Source organism: Mus pahari, chromosome 21 (assembly GCF_900095145.1).
Source record: "Mus pahari chromosome 21, PAHARI_EIJ_v1.1, whole genome shotgun sequence".
Lineage (NCBI taxonomy): Eukaryota > Metazoa > Chordata > Mammalia > Rodentia > Muridae > Mus > Mus pahari.
The window spans coordinates 50,455,010-50,473,030 of record NC_034610.1 but is presented as its reverse complement, the minus strand read 5'-3'; positions in this window follow the sequence as shown (position 1 = coordinate 50,473,030).

The following is an 18,021-nucleotide window of genomic DNA, read 5'->3' as shown; positions in this document are numbered from 1 at the left end:
CAATGGAGTACTACTCAGCTATTAAAAACAATGAATTTATGAAGTTCTTAGGCATATGGATGTATCACCCTGAGTGAGGTAACCCAATCAGAAAAGAACACACATGATATGCACTCACTGATAAGTGGATATTAGCCCCAAAACGTAGAATACCCAAGATACAATTTGCAAAACTCATGAAACTCAAGAAGAAGGAAGACCAAAGTGTGGATACTTCATTCCTTCTTAAAAGGGGGAACAAAATACCCATGGACGGAGTTATAGAGACAAATTCAGAGCTGAGGCTGAAGGAAGGACCATCCAGAGACTGCCCCACCCAGGGATCCATCCCATAAACAACCACCAAACCCAGACACTATTGCATATACCAACAAAATTTTGCTGACAACACCCTGATATAGCTGTCTCCTGTGAGGCTATGCCAGTGCCTGGCAAATACAGAAGTGAATGCTCACAGTCATCTATTGGATGGAACACAGGACCCCCAATGAAGGAGCTAGAAAAAGTGCCTAAGGAGCTGAAGGGGTCTGCAGCTCTATAGGAGGAACAACAATTTGAACTAACCAGTACCCCCAGAGCTCATGTCTCTAGCTTAATATGTAGCAGAGGATGGCCTAGCTGGCCATCAGTGGGAGGAAAGGCCCCTGGTCTTGTGAAGATTCTATGCCCCAGTGTAGGGGAATGCCATGGCCAGGAAGTGGGAGTGGGTGGGTTGTGGAGCAGGGGGAGGGGGAAGGTATAGGGTATTTTCTGAGAGGAAACTGGGAAAGGGGATAGCATTTGAAATGTAAATGAAGAAAACATCTAATAAAAAAAGAAAGAAAGAAAGAAAGCTTTTAGTGATCAAGACCCTAGGAATTTGTTTTCTTCGATAAATCTTTAATGAGATCAAAGTCTTTACATTTGATAGTTGTTAGGTTTCAAACCCCAGGACAAGGGACTGAGGTGCATATTTTACATAGCAAAGCAGACCTGGCCTCCAGGTACTCCCAGCATCCCTCAGTCTCTACCTAGGAGACCCTGTTCCCAACCCTGAACTTTCCAGCCCAAAGGCTGGGCTGCCCTTCCCCCAAAGGCTCTTCTCTATATAATCCAGACATTTTGGTTTCTCCTTTCTCTCCTGCTCTTTCTCCTTCTCTCTCTATTTCTCTTCCTGTGCATACTCTCCCTTTCTTTCTCTCTTCCCCCCCGCTCCCCTCCTCTCCCCTCTCCCCTCTCCCCTCTCCCCTCTCCCCTCTCCCTCTTTCTCTTTCTCCATGGCAACTTCCCTGGCTTTGATCATTGGAGCCAGTTACCTCACCAGCCTAAGAGCAGCTTCCCAATAAACCTTCATTTAATATAATCTAATCTTGCTTGAGTTGGCTCACTTCAACAGCAGAGAAATAACTTATTAATAGTTGCCGTGGCAACATTTCTCTTGTACAACAGCTGCTGTATGCCTAGACTGAACTGTTTGTACCTAAAAGATCTAAAATGTCACACACACACACACACACACACACACACACACACACACACACACACACACACACACACACACACGGCAGGTAGGAAAGTCTCCAAAACTATCTTCTTTCCCTTTAATGCTGAAGATAATTATAAAAATAAATTCATCTGCTCAAAATAGCAAAAACAAACAAACAAACAAACAAAACAAACAAACAAAACAAAAAAGAAAGTCTTGTCACTGATGAAAAATTGTACCTAGCAACTTTGGACAGTGTTCCTCTTCATAATGTCACCTTTGAACGATCTTTCTCAGTACAGGGCGTATTTCCTCAGGAGAATGAAGCTGTGCTTTGGAATAACAGGTGGGACGCAGATGAGCCTTGGCGTCATGCTCCTTTCTCCCTTATGCATCCAAGGATTTTATGAACGTAATTGTTTGAAATACTTTTTTGGTGATATTTACCATATTTTGTTTGAAAAGTTTAAGAATCTTAACTAATATTTAGTTATTTGAATAGGTGTCATTTTGTGACCCTGGCTGGCCTGCAACTCACTATGTAGATGAAACTTGCCTGCAACTCACAGAGAAACCCCTGCCTCTGCCTTCGAAGTGCTTTGATTAAAGTTGTGCCCCACTATGCTTGCCTTAAAGGCCTTATATTGACTTTATTTTATGTATTTCTATTGAAAAGTTCTTTCAAATGCAGGAAATGACACTTAAGTTTTTCTTTCTTGGACAGATTGGGCTGAATTGGCCTGACAGGTTCCTGGATTCCAATTGATTGATTAACTGCTTTTTCTAATAGTGGAACTTTTTGAACTGTTGAGTAATTTGAAAAACTCCAGCCTTTCTCCAGGTAAACCATAAGCTACAATGAAATGAAGGATTCCACATACAAAATCTTTGAATAGCAAATGTGTCCTTAAACAGTGAATTCATTTTCCTATCCTCATGTACTGTCAGGAATACATTCCTTCCCATTATTAATCACTGAAATAAGAAAGCATGGAATAGCCATCCCCAAATAGGTCTTTCTTTTTCATCTGAGGCTACAGACATTATTTGAATGTAGACCCAATTCCTCCCTGAAATGTTATTGTTGGTTTCATTTTGGTTTTCTAGCTTCATCCTGAACCCCCACCCCCACCCTTAACAACCTCCACTTGATTAGTTATTTTGTACTAATGGACATTGCTTTCACTTTTTCCTTGGATAATACCTTTTAAATAACATTTTATTTTCAGTATTCCAACTCAATTCTACCATCTTGGGTACTGTAGCTCATTCCATGCCTGTAATCTAGCATGGCCCCTGAGCCAAAGACAAGTTGAGGTTTGATCTTTTGATATGCATTGTAATTATAAGTACTGGCACCCAAGGCCTGGTTGCTCTCAGGGACTAGAGTCTGCAAGTACACAAGTGATGCTACATAATCTTACCCTCACCCTCCAGTTATCCCTGACTGGTGAACAAAGATGCCTACAGTTGGACAGATAGGCATAGAGAGATAGGCGGGGTCTTGGGTTCTTGGGCTTGGGGTCAGAGGGACCACGAGGAAGAGAGGAAAAGGACATTCTAGGTGTGAGTCAAGAAAGCATGGCCCTGAGGACTGGCCAACTGGAGTTAAGAGCAGCCCAGATGAAACATGGTAAGTAATACTTTGGGTTATTAATAGGAAATAGATTTTAATAGGATAGATAACTGCCCAGCATTAATGCTAATAAGGGGCTTATTATAAATATAAAGGTTCTATGTATGTTTCTTTTATTTGGGAACTAAATTGTCACAGGTGGAGTAGAAACCCTGGATTGGGGTTACATATTTTACATATTTTTATATTTACATATTTTCTACAATAAAAACACTTAGTTGAGTGGATAGGAGAATTAGTGATAATATTTGTCTTGCATTTTCCTGCTCATGTGTGCTTGCATACATTTATGTGCAGGGGCATGTTCATGTGTGTGAATGTGCATGTGGAGGCTAGAAGACAGCCCTGGGAGCTGTTCGTCAAGTTAGCTATCAGTTAATTTAATGAAAGAGGATCTTTCACTGGGATTGGAGATCATGAATTAGGATAAACTCATTGGCTAAGAGGTCTCAGGGATCTTCTTGTTGCTATCTCCCCAGTATGGGAATTACCCGAGTGTGCTATAATGTCACATCTGACTTTTTCATGAATTCTGTAGACTGAAGTCTGGTTCTCATGATTGCGTGGCAAGCATATTAAGAACTAAGCTGTTTCTCTAGTCCAATGAGGGACCATGATGTTTGACAGAACCTAAAAGTAATCCTACATATCTATCTGTATAATATGAATATACCTGCTGCTAGGATTAAACAAGTCCAACCTCAGGGTAATCTATTTTTTCCTAAATTAGACAGACATGAACACTTGAGTATTTCTCTAAAATAATTCTTATTACATTCAACTCACAACTGACATCATTTTCTCAGACCAAGGTCTAATTGAGCCTATTAATAAGATGTGTACCAAAATTTGACAATTTGTAATTATTCTCCTTTGGATCACTTTCATTGTTTTATTTAAACCAGCTTTGTATATAAACTTGTAGTTTTTCTGAGGTCAGAAGTTTTTTTTTTTTTTTTGTTGTTGTTTTTTAACTTATCTTTAAAACATCTAGATGAAGTATCTTGCCACTATTCCCAAATATCAGATACTTGTAGTTGAATATTAATTCTGTACACAGACTACGTAATTTTGTGTTCATTTTATAAACAAATGTTTTAGACATTATTGTATGTCAAGTATTCCACTTCTTTGATTCTTCATTCATTTCTCAATTCCTTTAAGACATTGAGTGTTGTTGATTAAACATGTGCTACTATGTAGTGAACATTATGCTTCAAGCTTATAATACATGGAATAAGTTAGACATCACGTTTTCTTCTAAGTTATTATAGAACAGTTGGGAAATTAAGTTTGAATTCAAGGCAGCTGATATGACATACATTCTTCATACTGTAAGAATTATGTAGAAGCATACTGAACTTTATGTTCCAAAATTAATAGCAGTGTAATTTTGCTAAAATCTGTTCTGTGATCCATTTAGAGGCAGATGGAACTAAAACATTGCCTAAATCAGTAAAGGACAGTTTTGTCAAGTCTTTTTAAAAGAAAAGAGAAAAAAAATATGTTACTAGTGTGGTTTTCTAATGACCTACAATGAGAACCCCAAAACTCATAGCAATCTAAATCCCAGAACAGAATGCCAGTCAAGACTAAAGCCAAACATCATCTATAGCTTCAAATGAGAAATGTGGAAATCAATCCAGGTTTGGCAGAAAGAGTAAACAAACATAAAAACTCTGACCCTTGGGAGAGAAAAAAGAAAACCTAGCTCTTGGGTGAAAGAAAACCTTCTGGAGAGAAAGGCTAACATGAGGAAATCATGGGCAAGCCTAAAAGCTCAGGCTATTTGGATCCCTGAAGAAATAAAGACACCATCACACAAAATTTACAGGGCATTTTATTTTCACAATAGTTCATACTGTAAGTTATCCCTTTTTCCCCCCAAAGAGAATCTACCACATAACAACTAGTAAAATAGCCAGACAACAGGTAAATTGGATAAAAGACTCCATCTTCTAGCCATCTAAGAGTTTACCCTGTAATTTGTCTTTTCTCTTTTCACTTAGCCCATCCCCAGCTGTCTCATCTAACAATTGGGTTGTAGATTATCCCATCACTGAGCAGTTTGACTGTCTGAATCATAGGCTGGGGAAGCTTAGGAAGTGTGTCTCCTTCCCTGACTGCCGCTCAACAGCACTCAGACTGACCTAAAAGAATTACTACTCTTTTGGTCTCCAAAGGTCCTTTGTAAAGGAGAGACTACCATCGTCCCTTTCAGAGCTCTGTGGAAAGCATCTAATTGCTAGGCTATTTTTAGATGAATCATCAGAGACTGATCGCCCCAAGTCTCTTAGCCAAGCACTTCCATACAGCGCCCACAGCCACTGTTATTACCACATCATGGCAGTACTTTATCTAATAGACCTCCGGGAGGAGAAAAATGAATGTATTCTTTTGAAATGGTATATGGATTTTTTTCTTTAGTTTGTCTAGTGTGCACTCATACACAACCCAGATATTTTCTTTTCCAGTCCACAAAGAACTCACTTTGCCTTTCTATAAAGGCTTGATGAACCAATGAGGGAACGATATAGAGATAGTACAATTAATGTTGAATGTGGGGTTTGGGGTTTGTGTGAAAGGGGTTGGGAAGTCATTTGTCAAGGTAAAACGTTAAAGTGGGACCAGGATGGCTTTGTGCAGAAGTAGATCAGGCTCACTGTTTTTGCTGGAGAATGTTCTGGACCAGCTGAAGTGGTCATACTACCCACTGCTGTCCCAGGACTTAACAGCATAGCTGGGCACTACCCAATTCACAATTGGTATTTTCAGATGTTCTTTTTATTCTAATTTAAAAGTTTAGGTTGTATCTTAAAAAATCTATTTGCATATATTAACAGCTGGTTTTCTACTATTTCTGCCTGATGTGTATCTTTGTTTTTGGCACAATATTCTTTTCCTTGTGTCTCCTTGAAGCAACTTTGCTGATCACTACTTTATGACTTGTAGTTTCAAATGACAGCCAACCAATCTAGCAATACTGTTCAATTCCTGCACATACAAAACATTATTTAGAGGGGAAACAATAACAGATATATCCTGTTTTTACAGAGGCAGTCCCACAGTTAGATTTTGAGAAAGCTCTTTCCATGGTGCTGGCTGTAGGGTGATGACTTGTCCTAGAGCTGTTAGGAGCTACTTTGTGACTCTCTGGACAAGAGTAAAAGATGGAGAAAAGCAGCTCCAGGATAAGGGAATAAACCAATTTCTCACTGATGTAACTGGAGTCTCACAATCTATTATCTCTTGAATGTTGAGCTTATAGACTACCCAATACCCTCTTCAGTTTCCACAAGGCTTCACACCTTATACTTTTCTATTCTAATCAAAACAGTCTTCAGTAATACAATGTTTTCCTTGCCTCCGTATAAATAGTAGAACTTCAGACCATATGCATTTTAAATGCTAAGAACTCTATGCAGAATTCCACTTTTGACTTAGTTTAGCATCTGGTAACACTGAGAGTGGATGGAAGGCGTAAGTAAACTACACCCAGGAAACTATACAGGTACGTGGCCTTGAGTCATCTCTTCTATGATTACAGGTAAGTAATAAATAGTCCATTCCTTGATAGAAAAATGATGTTGGATTTATTTAAAAATGTAACTTTCTGTGGTGGGCACTACTGAAAAAAAAAAAGCAAAGGTAATATATTTTAAAGAGAGTTTGTTACTAATACCTTTTGTTAGAGCTTAGCAGGAGACAGGAACAAAATGTCCCTTCTCTTCCTAGACTGCCTGAGTGGAATCTTGATGCAGAAATTGCGTCTGTGTGCCTTCCTTTCGGTATCTAGCAAGACAAGTGGTATAGAGGATCATAGGCACTGTTCGCTGTCCTTGTGGCCCCTTTAAGAGGCTGATAATGGAAGCAAGCATCCCCCAGAGAAGAGGGAAGATACACAATACATGAAGCTGAATTTTGTCTCCAGAGAAAGGTATATTACAGAATACTGGGATATTTTGATACTGTCCTCATGGTTTCCTGACCATCACATTTGCCACAGCAGACATTAAGTATCTTTGATAATGCAGTTATTTGTAGTAGGAAGCGAGGAACATAAGTCTTATTAATTTTCAAGTTGTCCCATCATTTCTTCTCAGGATTCAACAAGAGGGGGCTACATACTTGCAGATGAAATGCCAAGTCAAGGAGGCTTAGAGTCATTTGTTTCTCAGAGAAGTGCTGGGTCTCATGCTGGCAGTAGATTTTGTTTGTATAAAACAACTCAACAACATTGTTTATGGAAAACTTTTTATATAAAGTCTTTGTAATTTAAAGTAGAGGACTGTGCACATCACAAATGAAAACTTAATAAATTATTTGAATAGGAACTTATCAGTGTAACGAACACCCGCATTATGAAACACAACAGGACTACAGTCCCCATGTCATCCACTTAAGTGTCTACCTACCGTCCTACTAAGGAAAACTGAGGAGCTGACTAACAACTCTAAATTAATTATCAGCAGGAGTTTTGAAAGGCAGGATGCCCTTCTAAAATGTGAGGGGACTTCCATTCTTTACTTTAAATGTTATGGTGTATGATGGCTTTTAAGAGCACCGTCTTTTCTGTGACTTACAGTAACATCTACTCATGCCTATGCCACATTGTGGGCATTGTATTGTTTCATATTAAATTTTTGGTGCTATAAATAGCTTTGGAGTAAAGAGCTTATTCCACCATGGAGGATGGATGCCTTGCGAGGGGGGCATCCTCTTGATAACATGAGTACCTAAAAGACTCAGGGTTATGGGAGCTAAAAGAAAAGCAGCTCTATTTTCTCCCCACCCTGTGCATGTGTGTTCCGTAACAGCCACTGCGTACTCTTTGTGAGAAAAGGAAGAAGAAGGAAAGTGGCATTTAGGTCAGCAGTTCTCCACCTGTGAGTCGCACCCCCTTTGACAAATCAGTCTCCAAAAATGTTTACATTATGATTATCAACGGTAGTGAAATTACAGTTAAGAAGTAGCAGTGAAAATAATTTTATGGTTGGGGTATTACCACAGTGTGAGGGCCTGTATTAAAGAGTCTCAGAGATAGAAATGCTGGGTAACCCCTGCCTTGGATGGTTTCATTTTAAGGCTTCTTTTCAATTTTAAGCCTTACTCAATCTTTTGGGTTTCTACCTTAAGGAATACAGGTCTCTTTAGACATGTTCCATTTTCTTTCTGAAGAAGCAGAATTTTACACAAGCAGACAGGTGAAGGAATGATTCGGGAGCATTGCCGCTGTGTGTGCCAGGCATGCCGGGGTAGAATTGTCTGGGAAGGGGGGATTGCTGTAGAAGATTAGTGAGCATTTCTGTATACTGCCGTCTACACCAGCTGTTCTTGGTTTCCAAGTATAACATTCTGAATCAGTTAAAATGATTTTATAATAATTGATCACAGAGAATACTGAGTGACTGATTAATAGAACCTAGTAAGAGACACTCTACCTACATGAATTTTGTTCATTGTGCAGAAATATTAGGAAGAATACGACTTCTAGAAGGTCTAAAATGTGAGATCCAGCACTGTAAAAGTACTTAATAGCATTAAGAAAGTCAGAATGAGAACATGACTTAAATTATATTATATTCTTTATATGAAACTATAATCCCAGTAATGCTGATAGAGAGAATCAAGGCATTTAGCAATTTTTAGAACTACCATTTAAATTGGATTTAAAGAGAAATTAGGGGGTAGAGAAATGATGACTTAACGGTTAAGATCACTTGTTGCTCTATAGAGGACCCACGTTCAGTTCCCAGTACTCACATAGTGGTCCATATCCATCTATAACTACAATTCTATGAGATTTGATATCATATTCTGATCTCTGGCAGCCTAAATATATACATTTAGGCTAACCCCTCATACACATACAATAAAATGAACTCTTAAAAATTATAAAAGAAATTATACTACATGAAGCTCAAAATATTTGTACATTATAGCAACATGGTTGAACATGAACATCCGTTTAAAGGACACATGTAACATATTGTATTAGCTTCTTATAATCCTTCATATCACATGTAGCATATTACATTCATATCCTATAATTCCTTATATCACGTATTTTTTTCTTCTTTGTGTGGATCAGTTTTGAAAACTGTTGAGAGAATTTAAAAAGATTAGCATAGAAGGTCTCTACCAATACAAGCTTGCTGTCTTCTCATAAATACACATTTCAAGCTTGTGTGTTGGCTCAGTGTAACTTGGAACAAAGCTGTGTGTGTGCGTCTGTGTGTGTGTGTGTGTGTGTGTGTGTGTGTGTGTGTGTGCGCGCGTGCGCGCGTGCGTGCCAGCAAATACTTACACACTGAATGTACAATATGGTATTCATGGTTAAATGAACATAGTATGGATAGTTACCCATGGTAACAGAGGCAAATGCAGTCATTAACAGTGAGAAAACAGAGGAAGACAAAAATTGGAATGAGCACAGGACAAGTGACCAGAGCTGTAATCTTGTCCATGACAAGAAGGTGTGCTGTTTCCTATAGATGTGAACAGAAATTCCTTTGTTAGCTAGAGCTACGTTTCAAATTCTTAGTTAGATGGGAACCAGAAATAATTTTACTGCTCTAAAGAGAACCTTCCCTAAACCATGTATCTCAATATTTTTGTGAAATTTCACAGTGGCAGTGGCGAGTTTCATACAAAAATGAAAAGGCAAGATTTCTGCATGTGTAAATAAATTTGGTGGCTCAGGATCGTGTGAAATATTATCAATCCATCTTCCCCAAAGCTGCTTAGCATTCTCTGTCTGATGTTTAAAGGCTTTCTGTTAAACCAGTGAATTCAAGGCAATATCAAACAATAAGCAATCAAGCCCACGTGCAAGGAGTTCGAGGCGTGGCTAAGTTGTTAAAATGCTCACCTTGCCTGGGTGATGCCCTGGGTATGGGGCCTCAGTAGTAAATAAAACTGAGCATGAACACACATACATACACATACACACATACTCTCTCTCTCACACACACACAACACTAGAGGACCACAAGTTCCAGGTCAAACTCATCTGCATAGTGATTTCTAGGGTAGACTGAGCCATATTGTATGACAAAACAAACAAAACTCCAAACGAACAAAAATCCCCAAACAAAAAATTCCCAAACAAAAAACCCTCAATTATCATCTCTCTCTCTCTCTCTCTCTCTCTCTATATATATATATATATATTTGAGATATGCATATATGTGGGCATGGTATATATGTAAGCATATGCACATATATAGAGCAATTTATGTAAATATAATAGTCGTAAATATTCTGAGTCACAAGATTTTGAAAATGTTATAAAATACTAGTTCATTAAACTTCTGCCATAAATCCAGGAATTATAATTTTTCCTTTAAATAAGATCAGAGTTTTAAAATACAGGTTACTCAATTTTGCTTGCTTTGATGTATTTTATTTTTAGTAATTAACTCTGACAAAATTTACAACTTGGTCCTACTTATATGTACTGCTGATGTTAGCATATTATAGCAGATAGCAGGTCTTAATCTTTGTTCCTGCCACTATGCTATCATTCTCAGGAATTATCATCAAAAATAAGTTGGGCAAAGCAAGCCCTTTATCTTCTGGTTCTCAAAGCCTATGAGATTTGGTTAATCCACGGATAAGATCTTTATAGATAGGGTTGGTTCTGGAGACTACAGTGGGCAGGTGGCATATGGGGAAGTAGTACCCTGTCTCACACAGGAGCATTGCACATATTCAGATACACAGCATGCAGAGGACTTGGATGTCAACATGACAGTTGTCTTTCAAATTCCTTACAAGGTATGGGATTAAACATGATAGAGATGAGGAAAATACAACTCTATAGAGTTTTCAGGGACTAAGCAGATAGCTCAGAGGATAAGGTAACTTGGTGTATAGACCTGAGGACCTTCTCCTGGACTCCCAGAAGCCACATAAAGCAGGCCGTGTGGCCATCTCCAATCCCAGGGCTTCTGAGATAAAATGGGAAGCTGGAACAGATCTCAGAATCTAGACTGGCATATGCAGTAGTAACCCACAAGAGGTTATGTCTTAAACTACATTGAAGAAGGCCCATTACCCCAGGCTCTCCTCTGTCCCCTGCATGCCTGCCATGACATCCACCCAACCCTAACTCACACATATGAAGACACAGACACAGATATACACATACACTTAAAGAGTGAAAAAAAATAGAGTGATTTTTAACCTACTGCTTTTAGGAAGCAAATATTTGGGGATCATTCCATTTAGCATTTTAGGATTATTTAATGGCATCTGTCCCAGATGGATATTAGCACATTGGTAGGGGATGTCCAGTAAAATGGTCAATTTTTTTAAAAGCAGCAGCCATTGGGTTGGCTTCAACTGCCTTCTTAAAATGGCATATTAGTTTTATGTGTGGTGTTTTTAATGCAGCTTCATGGCAAAGCAGATTTGTGTAATTTGGCCACCTGCTATAAGCATCAATTTTAATCAATCAATCACGTAAATCTTTGCCAATATAGTTTATCAGTGGTAAATGTTTGAAGATTTTTGAAATAAATTTAATGATAAAACTAAGCAGCCATCTGGAATTATAACACAGGACTCCTCTAAATGGTTTGCATGTCATAAATCTGAAATGCTTTCTCTAGAGAGGACACACACAAAGTACACATACATTTACTCTCTTTCCAATATTGTCTGTGGGGACATATTATGAGTAATTAAAAAAAATACCAACTAAATAAGGGCTGTATGCAACCAAGGGTGAAAATATATTTGGGCTCCACTGGTCTAGACCCTGGTATGGAGAAAATGAATTCAGCTGCTCTATCTAGAGTTTGTAGAGATTGGGAGCTTGCCTCTGTAGATTTCCAGTGAGTGTGTAATTACTGCAAAAAGATGAAATTTGCTCTCAGGTATTGATTTTGAGTGCTAATGGCATACCTTTAATTCAAAGATAATTTATGGGAAAACGCCATATTTATCCAGCATATGTGAGTTAGATACTTCTCTATCAGAGTGATAATTTCTCAAACTGTTTAGGGAAGTTATTTACTAACTATTTGCACAAAAAGTGTATTGCAGTCTGGATCCATGGGAGTAGATATCTTTAATATCTGCATTAGTGGTATTTTTTTTCCTAACCCCCCAGTCAGCTTCACTCACCACATGGCTTCCTTTGGATCTTTCGAAGGCTTATTTCAGTTTCATTGATTTTTTTCATTACTCATGGCAGGGGACGTAGGTTTTTTTTTTTTTTTTTTTTTTTTTTAAATCTCTTTTATTTTATGCCCCCTTTATATTTTCTTTACGGTTTGTTTTAAGAGACCACCTGTGGGATTTCTCTTTGAAATTACAGTACAGGAAAGCAAGAAAGAAATTTTAGCATAGCTCAGCCCTGCCTTTGATTCAAGCTCATAGGGTTAAAAAGGACTGGCTACAACATTGATCATGTAAAAAAATGCAGAAAAACGCATGAAAATGATTAGCATTGCCAAGTTGACACTATTTCTTTCCATGTGCCAAATAATTTATTTAAAAACCATTCAGGATGACTTGTATTTCTAATTTCTGTAGCTATATTGAGAATATACATAATATATGATCTTTGATTAGAGATTTGTTTTGAGCATGCAAATAAATAACACCTAAACTAGAACTCATCTTGGTCCTTGTTTTTTCATTTAAAATTAAAATATTTTGGGTCAGTGAGATGGCTTAGTCAACGGACCTGCTGCCAATCTAATGATGAGAGCAGTAATTTTTTTTTTTTTGAGAGCAGTAATTTAAGGTAATTTAAATCCTTATCTATTCCTGCTTTAGCTCCCAAATAATTGACGTAAAGACCTATGAAGTTTATTGACAAGCTTTAAGGACTATGACTGGGCAGATGTTCATTTATTCTAACTCCCTAATTTATATACTTACCAGTCATAGGCCCTGTGTTACTTGTATTTTAAGTCTTGCCTGGCTTGTGTGTCCTCAAAGTGAATCTCATGGTGACCTGCTCATCATGACTCCTCCTGCACCCTCTCCTCTTTTCCTTGTGGTCCTTCTCTTGCTTCTCTTTCTATCTGGGCCCCCTGGCTGGGATCGGAAGTCTAGCCTTCCTATCTCCTCTGCCCAGTCATAGGCTGAATCAGTTCTTTATTGACCAGTCAAAGATGATGGAAAACAACTTTTATATAACATTGAGACCAGAGATTCTTGACCACACCGTCATCCAGACTGTAGACTGATGTTTGGATATAGAAATCAGCATCTAAATACTCATTGCACAGGACCATCCTCCAGCATTAAGACCTGAATTCAATCCCTGGGACTCACATGGTGGAAGGAGAGAAACAGCCCTCTTAAGCTATCCTCATATATCAGGACATGTGATGTGATACTCATCCTCCAACACACAATAAGTAAATTAAATGTGGTAAAATAAAACCACTCTATGACACCTTAGGGTATCATGTTATATGGAGATATGGAATTCTTTAACATATCCATTCAACAAAACCCATACAATGAATTGGATTCTCAACTAAACATAATCTAACATCAATGTGGTAATGGGCTGAACAAAAATGGCAAGTTGTCACTGGTATACGTGTTATAGTTTGAGTAAGGAATGCCCTCTATAGGCTTAAGTTTGACCACTTGGTCACAGGGTAAGAGTGTTTGGAAAGGTTATGGAACCTTTGGGAAGTGTGATTTTACTATAGAACGTCTATCACTGGGGCACTGGCTTAGCCTCTCTCCACTCTCTTTGTCACCTATACTGTTGTTTTTTAAAGATTGATTTAATTATTTTATGTATATGAGTATTGTTGTGTTCTTCAGACACACCAGAAGAGGGCATGGGATTCCAATACAGATGGTTGTGGGTCAACATGTGGTTGCTGGGAATTGAACTCAGGAACTGTGGTAGAGCAGTCACTGCTCTTAACTGCTGAGCCATCTCTCCAGCCCATCACTTGCTACCATGCCTTCCTTGCCCAGTGTTAAGGACTCACCTTCTAGAACTAGAAGCTACATTCAAGTCTCACTATTGGCCATGCTGTTCTAGCATAGCAACAACAAGGTAACTAATACAATACCCCAGTACTTATAATCAGTAATTATGTTACAGCTTGTCACAAGGTATAATAATTACAAATAAATGTGTGCTTGGAAAAAAGAGAAAGAAGTAAGATGCACTTCCTTTAAGTTCTGTTTGATTTTAGAAGGGGAAAATATTTATATTAAGTCATATTAGTCCAGGTTTACCAGAACCAAATATACAGAACTTAACATAGATATTAAATATATACACATATTAGTTTGGATGGTATTTGTTTTATTGGCTTATGAGATCAGAGAATAATTACCCAATGGTTATCTTTAGACTGGGAGCTAGGGAAACCAGTAACTGCTCAGTCCAAGAACTGAGAAGCTTCCGAATAAGAGGGACGTACGATGTAGCCCTCATCTAAGAAGCTGTCTGAAACCTAATGCATTCAAATGCTGAACATTCTGAAGTTTGATATCCAATGGTGAAAGCACTAGTTTTTTTTTTTATTGGATATTTTATGTATTTACATTTCAAATGTTATACTCTTTCCCATTTTCTCCTCTAGAATCCCCCTCCCATTTTCCCTCCCCCTGCTTCTACTCTGGGGAATTGAGCCATCACAGGTCCAAGAGTTTCTCCTCCCATTGGTGCCAGACAACACCATTGTCTGCTACATATGGAGCTGGAGCCATGGGCCCCTCCATGTGTACTCTTTGGTTGGTGGTAAATTAGACCCTGGGAACTCTGGGTGTACTAGTTGGTTCATATTGCTCCTCCTATGGGACTGAAAACCCCTTCAGCTCCTTGGATCCTTTCTCTAGCTCCTCCATTTTGGGACCCTGTGCTCAGTCCAATGTTTGTAAGGAAATTTGACCTTAAGTTCTCTTTCTTTGTAGGGTCTTTGGGTTGATTAGATAAAAGCATAATTGTGGCTTCACAGAAGGAATTGGCTAGTGTTCTTTCTGTTTCTATTTTTTGGAATAGTTTGGAGAGTATCAGTATTAGGTCTTCTTTAAAGGTCTGACAGAACTCTGCACTAAGCCCATCTGGTCATGGGCTTTTTTGGTTGGGAGAACTTTAATGACTGATTCTATTTTTTTTTTTTTTAGGAGTTATAGGACTGTTTAGATGGTTTATCTGATCCTGATTTAACTTTGGTATTTGGTCTAGAAAACTGTCCATTTCACCCAGATTTTCCAGTTTTGCTGAATATAGTCTTTTTAGTAGGATCTGATGATTTTTTTTAATTTCCACAGTTTCTTTTGTTATGTCTACCTTTTGATTTTTGATTTTTGATTTGCTTAATTTGGAAACTGGCTATGTGCCCTCTGGTTAGTCTGGATAAGGGTTTATCTATCTTGTTGATTTCCTCAAATTACCAACTCCTGGCTTTGTTGATTCTTTCTTTAGTTCTCTAGGTTTCTACTTGGTTGAGTTCAGCCCCGAGTTTGATTATTTCCTGCCTTCTACTCCTCTTGGGTGAATTTGCTTCATTTTGTTCTAGAGCTTTCAGGTGTGCTATCAAAATGCTATTGTAAGTTTTCTTTTTGAAGGCACTCAGAGCTATGAGTTTTCCTCTTAGCACTGCTTTCATTGTGTTCCATAAATCTGGGTAAGTTGTACCTTCATTTTCATTAAATTCTAAAAGGTCTTTAATTTCTTTATTTCTTCCTTGATGAAGTTATCATTGAGTGGAGCGTTTTTTTCAACTTCCATGTGTATGTGGGCTTTCTGTTGTTTTTGTTGTTATTGAAGACCAGCCTTAGCCCGTGGTGATCTGATAAGAGGCAATGGATTATTTCAATCTTGTATGTTAGGCCTGTTTTGTGACTGATTATATTCAGTTTTGGAGAATATACCATGAGGTGCTGAGAAGAGGTACATATATATGTATGTATATATATTGTTTTAGGATGAAATGTTCTGTAAATATCTGTTAAATCCATTTGGTTCACAACTTGTGTTAGTTTCAGTGTGTCTGTGTTTAGTCTCTGTTTCCATGATCTGTCCATTGCTGAGAGTGGTGTGTTGAAGTCTCCTACTATTATTGTCTGAGGTGCAATGTGTGCTTTGAACTTCAGTAAAGAATTTGGATACTTTCAAATTTGGATTCTTTTATGAATGTTAGTGCCCTTGGATTTATAGCATAGATGTTCAGAATTGAGCATTCATCTTGGAAGATTTTTTTCTTTGATGAACATGAAATGCTTTTCCTTATGTTTTTTGATAAATTTTGATAGAAAGTTGGTTTTTATTCGATACTAGAATGGTTACCCCAACATTTTTCTTGGGACCATTTGCTTGGAAAATTGTATTCCAACCTTTTGTTCTAAGGTATTGCCCTCTTTGCCACTGAGGTGCGTTTCCTGTATGCACCAATATGCTGGGTCCTGTTTGCGTATCTAATCTGATAGTCTATTTCTTTTTATTGGGGAATTGAATCCATTGATGTTAATAGATATTAAGGAGTAGTGGTTGTTGCTTGCTGTCATTTTTGTTGTTAGAGGTACAATTATGTTTGTGTGGCTATCTTTTTTCTTCATTAATCATTCAGATTTACATATCAATAAATTCTCAATTCACAAGATGCCCACACAACAATTTCAGAGGCAATTGATAATGATACAAGCTGCCCACCTAGATTAGACGAGTTATCCCAATTACTTTATCCCTATATGATACTGTAGCTACCTGTGGCTATTTAAAGCCACATGGAATCTGAATCGTCCTGTTTGTCCTCCACTTTCCTCCTCTTCTCCTGTGTCACTCCCTGTCTCTGCAATGCTTGACTCTGCCTCCCTTTTTCCTGTCTAACACAGGCTTCTTGTTGTATTACTATTTAAATTAACTGGACAGGGAAAATGCTACTACATATCACTCTTTCTTTTCAAATGAAAAGAAAATTAAAAAAAAATTCCCTCAAATATAATTTGAGTACAACTATTACCATCCTCTCAAATCTGTTCTCTCAATGTTAAGTAACCTGCATTGGCTATAAGACTGTAAGTAGTCTTTCAACCCTGTCATAAATCTGAGAATGACCAACATATCTAAAGATAAAGTCAGCCTAACCCAGCTTCCAGAACGGAGACAAGTTGCAGAGACAGCTTCCTACCCACACAGCCACAGTAAGTCAGGAAGTTGGAGTGTCAGGCTTCAGCCTTCTGTCCCAGGATCATCTGACAGAGCTTTAAAAAACAGGAATTGTTAAGGACTAGCCTCTTCTGCTAGGCAGAACTAAGCTGTCCTAACCTGTAACTTGTGTCCTCTCAAGAACAGTACAGGTCACAGGAGAGACAGGCAATTTCTGCCCAGTGGCCTCCTAGCCACAGTGTATCACATCACATGGCGGTAAGATGCTCAGCTGCTTCTTTGAATCCACAAACGGGAAGCTGTTAGGAGCAGATTTGTTTCAACAACAAGTGAATAAATAACATTAAATGTTACATTCTGTGGTTTGCTGATGTTTTTGAAAACCAACTACCCATATAAAGTAATCTGGACTATTGTCTGTTAATTACCCTCAGCTATTTCTTATTCAAATATCTGAAAACACCCTAACAATGAACTCAGAGCCATTAATTTGTTATTTGTCCCTTAACTCACAGTCTTTTCTTTTTTTTCATATTTTTATTATTATTTTCTTTATTTACATTTCAAATACTATCCTGAAAGTTCCCTATACACCCCCCCCCACCGCCCCTGCTCCCCTACCCACCCACTCCCACTACTTGGCCCTGGCCTTCCCCTGTGCTGGGTCATATAGTTTACAAGACCAAGGGGCCTCTCTTCCCAATGATGGCCGAGTAGGCTGTCTTCAGCTACATATGCAGCTAGAGACACAAGCTCAGGGGGTACTGGTTAGTTCATATTGTTGTTGCACCTACAGGGTTGCAGCCCCCTACAACT